Source organism: Rhagoletis pomonella, unplaced genomic scaffold (genome assembly GCF_013731165.1).
Source record: "Rhagoletis pomonella isolate Grant_MI unplaced genomic scaffold, Rhpom_1.0 Rhpom_scaffold_00002, whole genome shotgun sequence".
NCBI lineage: Eukaryota > Metazoa > Arthropoda > Insecta > Diptera > Tephritidae > Rhagoletis > Rhagoletis pomonella.
This window is the reverse complement of record NW_023458556.1, coordinates 106047720-106054931: the sequence shown is the minus strand read 5'-3', so window position 1 is coordinate 106054931 and position 7212 is coordinate 106047720. Positions and strand designations below refer to the sequence as shown.

The following is a 7212-nucleotide window of genomic DNA, read 5'->3' as shown; positions in this document are numbered from 1 at the left end:
TCAAAAGGATACGTCTGTTTGTTTGTCTGCTTCTCGACAAAGGCTATTCACCTCGAAGCCACCAGTGACTTGAGTATCGCTGCCTTTCTAGCAGCTTTCGCGAGATTCATTGCTAGACGGGGATGTCCAAAAAATGTTTACTCCGACAATGGAACTAACTTTGTCGGAGCATCTCGATCTTTAAAAACCGAATTTAACGCTTTATTAGCTGACACTCGCAATAGTACCCTATCGAAATACAACCATCAAGCACTAAGTTGGCATTTCATACCCGCTGCAGCTCCTCACATGGGGGGTTTGTGGGAGGCAGGGGTGAAAAGTTTTAAAACCCATTTTAAAAAAGTCGCATCCGACCATAAATATACGTTCGAAGAGTTCAGCACTCTTTTATGCCGAATTGAGACTTGCCTCAACTCACGGCCATTAAGTCCCTCTTCAAACGAACCCACAGATCTGGAGCCGCTCACTCCAGGGCACTTTCTGATTGGGGAACATCTTCTCGCTCCACCAGAAATCGATGTCAATGAACATCGTGCCTCAATCGTCAATCGTTGGGAAAAATTGAAGGCCCTACATCAAACATTCTGCAAAAGGTGGAAGTCGGAATATCTCACCGAAATGCAGAAGCGCATCAAGTGGAAACATCCACAATCCAATCTAAAACAAGGGGACCTTGAAGTAATCAAAGAAGAAAACCTTTCTCCCAACGAATGGAGACTTGGACGAATAGCTAAACTACACCCAGGCTCCGACAACCGGGTTCGAGTAGTCGACATCGATACGACAAAAGGCCAAATTACAAGACCAGTTGCAAAATTGGTCCTACTTCCACCGTGCAGCGAAGCCAACGAAAGTGGAGCAACTTCCCAGTAAACATCTTCAAGCACTTCATTCCACTTCAAGAAATTCTAGCTATTCCACTCTTCAACATGATTCGAAGAGCCGTGTGCTGTTGCAAAATGCTGAGCGTTTCTGCGTTCGAATTTTAATATAATTCACAAACACCCGCTGTTGTTAATAAACATTTATCATGTCGTTATTGTGCAATTAGCACACACAACAAATTTACGAAAATTCTACTGCAAAATTGATTGTGAAAAAATCCGTGCGCAACTCTCGAATCATGTCCGTCGCCACCATTTGCAATAAAATTTTCATCTGCAACTTCTTCCCCAAGTCCTCTTTGCCTCTCAACTTCCCAAACCTTGCAATCTTTTGGTTAAATGAACACCCAATAGTGTTAACTTATTATTACAATTTATGTATTTGCTACATAAACAGGAATACTAATTTGATCTTTATACATCAAATTGGGTGTATTTCCCCGATATCAACCATAATACTCTATAAATAATTCTCGGTTTAACCGCAATCATTCGCATCATTTCATGCGCAAGGACCTCGCTGAGCTCCAATTCTCGTGCGAATTGAATGATGCAATCCGGTCGATCAGTTGCCGACACCGGTATACATTAAGACGTCTCAACAACATTTCTGTGAATTTCCGTGCTACTCATAAAATAGAAAACTTAGTATTTCCATCACTTACCGAAACAAACCGTGATAAGCACCGTATTCCATGGCCAACATAGCTTCCTCATCCAAATTGTATTTTTTTAGCAGCGCGTCAATGCGGTCCAAGTGACTACGCATCACTGGCGAATAGTCCTCCAGCACTTGCAGATCCTCAACGTGCGCCTCACCCTGTCCAACGAGTTGTGAACGTGTTCGCACCCAATTGTAGATTATTTTTATTGTGCCCTGTACTAAGAACTCATGACATGGCTTCAGGGTACGCTCATATGCATTCTACAGCTGCAGCTTCAATGCCTGTGGGTCATTGAAGGTGTTTTCGGAAAATGTACAAATCAATTGGGGACCACGCTTTAGCCATAATAGCGCATTCGCTGCAAGATTATTTACATTCACATTTAATATTATCAGCCCTCAAGGTAAGCATACAATGCTCTGTCCTTATTGTATACCTTTGTTGGCTTCGTAATATTGCCATTCGTATCATGTACACAGGTGTAGGTAGTTTGCCAAATGTCCCAATAATAGTAACGATTTCCGTAGCAGCTTTAAGAAAGGCCTCTGTCTCAATTTTCTCCTCAACTGCTGCTCTGGTGAAGTCGTTTTGGTGAACTCGAAACGACGTCGTTACGACGTCGCTCTGGTAAAGTCGTTTGGGTGAACTCTAAACGACGTCGTTACGACGTCGCTTTGGTGAAGCCGTTACGACGTCGCTCTGGTGAAATCGTTTGGGTGAACTCTTAACGGCGTCGTTACGTTACGTCGTTAGTCGGTTGGGTGAACTCGAAACGAATCCGTTTCTTCGAACCTATAAGTTTTTTGAGGAACCTTCGGTCTAGGTTGGACAAGTTCCACGCCCAAATTTTTATATATCTAGGCATAAATAAAAGTTTTTATTATGACAATTTTTTATCATGACAGAATATGGAATCCACAATGTACACTTGTGCTCAGAAAATTAAGCCACCTACATCTTTTTTTCAGTATCTATTCATAATATTTTTCATATAAAATGGTTTTTTAAAAAAGTAAAGTTCACTCTATTGTCCTTATTAATAAAAAATAAAATTTGTGGGAATAAGGTGTTTTTTTTTAATTTGGTAGAAAACTGTACTTTTACTTTACAGCGTGGCGACGAACAACTGTTACCCAGGTTTGTTTGAGAAATAAAAGGGTCCTTTATAGATTTTGCAAAAAAAGTATTTTATTGTTAATTTTCCACAGATTTTACTTTATTCGTATTAATTAGTGTTTAAATTGTTATCCTTATTTACATTTGCCAGCAGTGTAAACTTTGAGAGAAAAGTTCATTTGGCACGCAAGTCTTTTTCAGGTGACAGAAGGTAGAAGTACGCTTTAATTGTTGATGCCCAGCTCTCAAAAATGATTAGTATACTTTTAATATTATTTCAGAAGCGTTTCAGCAAAAATTCAACGAATCTGTGGAAATGATGGAGCGAATAACCAAAAGATATTTCCATTATGCTGGAGGCAGCATCTCAAAACGGAATAAAAGAAATGTTTCACAGTCGTCTGCATACTATCTGTCATATTGATAAATTTTAACAATTTATTTTTTTGTTACTTAATTTTAGTTATCTTTATAAAAATTGGGTTTATTTTTTAACAAGGACCATATAGTTCAAAATTCTAAAATTGCGCAATATACATATGCATGTATGTGCATATAAAAAAAATTAACAAGCTTTTATAAAAATTTTAAGATTTTTATTCTGCATTAAAAAAACACATATGAAGCAGTTTTAAAGTCCATTGAAGTTTGGTATGTATAATAGAATACAAGGTTGAAGTGCCTTAAAGCATGCATTTTCTGTCATAAAATTCATATGGATGAAAATGCGCAGTACCGCAAAAAAATAACACCAAAAATCAATGTGAGTTTTGTTTTACTGCAAACCTGTGTTCTATTATACTAACATTTTATGGACTATAAAACTGCTTTCTATGTGTTTCTTAAATGCAGATTAAAAGACTTTAAATTTTTATGAAAGCTTGTTGAAATTTTTTATATATATACATATATATGTATGTATGTATACTGCACATTGCTTTAATTTTGAACTACATGGTCCTTGTTAAAAAATAAACCCAATTTTAATTAATTTTAAAGATAACTAAAATGAAGTAAAAAAAAATTAATTGTTAAAACTTATATTATATTAAAATATATTAAAATTTTTGTTTGTATTTTATGACTGAATGTTTACCTTATTTTTCTTTTTTATTAAAAAAAAAATTCAATGAATTAAATTAAACCATTTTAAACTAAAAAAATTGTTTTTAATTTTCTAACAACTTTGAGCGTCGTTTGCAGTTAGCTGGTATATCGTTCTTGCGGGCTGCAAGTCGTTTTTGCGACCCGCTGGCGAGTCATTTTTGCGACCCGCCGGCGAGTCGTTTTTGCGACCCGCCGGTAAGTGTGCTTTTCATCCGACGGCGAGTTCGCCGGCGAGTTGTTTGCGACCGTCGCCGGCGAACAAATTGTTCACCAAAACGAGTCGGAAACGACGTCGTTACGACGTCGTTTGGCAAATTGGGAAGCCAATTAATTCAATTATTTCTTTTCTTTTGTTTTTTTAACTCCGTGAAATGAACTGATTTTATGAATTAATACATTTATTAGTAATTTTTTATGGAATCGGCATCGGCATCGGCCGATTCTTTCCCCGTAAGCCAATTAATCGGCATCGGCATCGGTACCCGAAAAAAAATTGGAAACGGTCGGGCTCTATCTATATCCCATTCAATTCTAGGCTAATAAAGTGCAAGTTTGAGGTGGCTACGAAATGTCAATGATTTTTGGCAATTTTTTTTTTTTACGATGTTATGCATTTTTCTCCATATAAAAAATTGTCGATCGTATTTAAGAAAATGTGTGGCACCAACGATAAAAACAATACCAAAAATCGATGGTATTTTGTAGCCACCTCAAATTTGCACTTTATTATACTAGTATTGAATGGGATATAAAACTGCACACCCAAACAATTTGTAAAAATTCCGAAAAAGTGTGAAATTTTGATGAAATTTTGTTGTATTTTTTAATTTCGTACAAGATAACAACAAATTTATAGTTAAAACTTTTCATATAGTTATGCTATATATACACACTGAATAACAAGCCTTTTTCAATACTATTAATTTACATATTAACACTGAGGTTGTTATTGGCAGTTTCAGAAAAAAAACTCCTAATAAGCAGGACTGAGTAATAATTTATTTTAATATTAAATTCCTTGCAGTAGAGACCTACATAAGCCTATAAGTTTAATGTGTTTTGCAGGTTTATCTAAAAAGTGCATTTATTTACCTTTATTTGATTAGGCGAAAGAATCATACAAAAAGTAATGGCAGCGCTAAGTGAGTTTGATTGTCGTCTTGATAACGGAATAATTGTTACAGACAGGGGCTCCAATATGAAAGCTGCATTCAGCACATATGATCACATATTCTGTGTCAGTCATATGCTGCACAACATAGTGGAAAAATCAATAGAGTGTCCAGATATTAAGGAAATATGTAAAAAAATGTACAAAACTTGTAACGTATTTTAAAAAGTCTGGATCCAATGCGCAATTAACAACCACACTGAAAAGTTTTTCTGTAACTGGATGGAACTCAATTTATTATTTATTGCAATCAGTGGAAAGCAATTGGATCAAAATTATAAATGTTTTGCAGAAAACAGGACAGAACCATAGAATGAGTAACGTCAACCTAAATATTTTAACAGATATAACAAATATTTTAAAAAATTTCGAAGAATCTTCGAAAGAATTAGAAGGGGATAGTTACCCTACTTTACATTTAGTTATTGTGCATGTTTACTTTTTAAAACGAATTTGTGAAACAAATACTAATGACGAATTAGAAAGCATAAAATCGTTTAAACTTAAACTCACGACATTATTGAATGATGTGGTTATTAGAAACCTAACTATTTTTCACAAAATTGCTTTATTTTTGTTCCCACCAACCAACAAATTATTACACTTCACAAATGAAGAAAAGAATTATGTTAAACAATATTGCAAAAACATGTTAGAAGCCTTAGCTATTGAACAAGATCTTAGCAATAATGAAAGTAGTCCAATGAATCCTCTTTCAAACAATAAGGAACGTCTTTTCTCAGGATTTCTTCAGCCTTTAAATCCAACAAATAATCTCGATCGTGTTCAAAATTAATTACTATTATACGAAAATGTTAACGAAGCAATGCATGATAAATTTGACGTTCTACAGTGGTGGGAATTAAATAAGCTGAAATTTCCATTACTTTTTAAGTTGAGTTTAAAAATCTTAGCAGTACCGGCAAGTAGTGCCTCAGCTGAGAGAATATTCTCAAGTGCTAAAAATTTACTTTCTGAAAAGCGTTGTGTTATAGGTAGGCAAAATAATGTTTTTACATACGAATATGTAAATTAATTAATTATTTGTAGGAGTTTTATATATTTAGTTTTAATGTATTTTGATACTCAACTTTTTCTAAATATTATTAAATTACTGAAAGCCTTAGTTTTTTAAATAAGATTTTTTGTTTCTATTTTATAGATAGTTTTAAGTTCCAGAACACTGAAATGTTACATTTTATTTTCCAATAAATGAATTATGTTTATATGTATCTTTCTGTTGCATACACTCTAAAAAGTGCATGTAAAACTACTACTGAAAAGTGTTTATTTTTCAAACAGAATCTGTTCAAGTATACGCACAAGATGTTCAAGATTTGAATTTGAACATGAGTTGTTTAAAATATACACATAAATATCATATATGTAATACTCCTATATTGGCAGTAAGAGCTAGTACCGTCCGAAAACACTACAGTACAGATATATCAATAAACACGTACGAAAGAAAAGGAACACATACGTTTATAAATAAACATGTACACGACACATTTACAAAAACGGCACTCAAGTACACAATACATTGACAAAAACAGTACTAGACTGTCTCGCTTTGATTTCGGAATGCTTACACATTGAGATGTTAGCTTACTACCAATATAGAAGTATTACATATATGATAAATATACACATGAAATGTTTAAAATTACAAACATTTTTATGCAAGTTTTATGTACAGAATGAAATAAAAAAATAAACTTTTTAAAGTTTCATAAATTGCATTTTATTTACATAAAATTTACAAAGAACTCAGACATTTTCAACCGGCTTCAAAAAAGGGGAGGTTATCAATTCTTCGAAGTATTTTTATACCTTTCATGAGCATGAAATGGTATTATAACTTTGGTCCGATGTTTGTAAGTACCAGAACAAAAAGAGATAGACCCATGAAAATGTATACTTATATGATCAGAACGTCGAGCTGAGTTGATTTAGCCATGTCCGTCTGTCCGTCTGTCCGTCTGTCTGTCTGTCCGTCTGTTTGTATGCAATCTAGTCTCTCAGTTTTCAAGATATCCGGATCAAATTTGGTAGGTGGGTGTATTTTTATAATGTATTAATCATTTGTCGGAACCGGAAGAATCGGGCCACTATAACATATAGCTCCCATACAACTGATTGTTCAGATATGAGATTTTTCATTATAACTTCTCCATTTATGCAGCTACGAACATGAAATTTTGCAATACTTGCACCCATTGTCAACAGAATACTTACAGTGAAAATTACAAAGATCGGGTCACTATAA

General features: G+C 34.4%; 1 pseudogene; it reads right to left on the bottom strand.

The window, feature by feature from the left end:
- Positions 1-1545: 1545 nt before the first annotated feature.
- LOC118756777 lies at positions 1546-5461 on the bottom strand (annotated as a pseudogene).
- Between the last annotated feature and the right edge of the window lie 1751 nt (positions 5462-7212).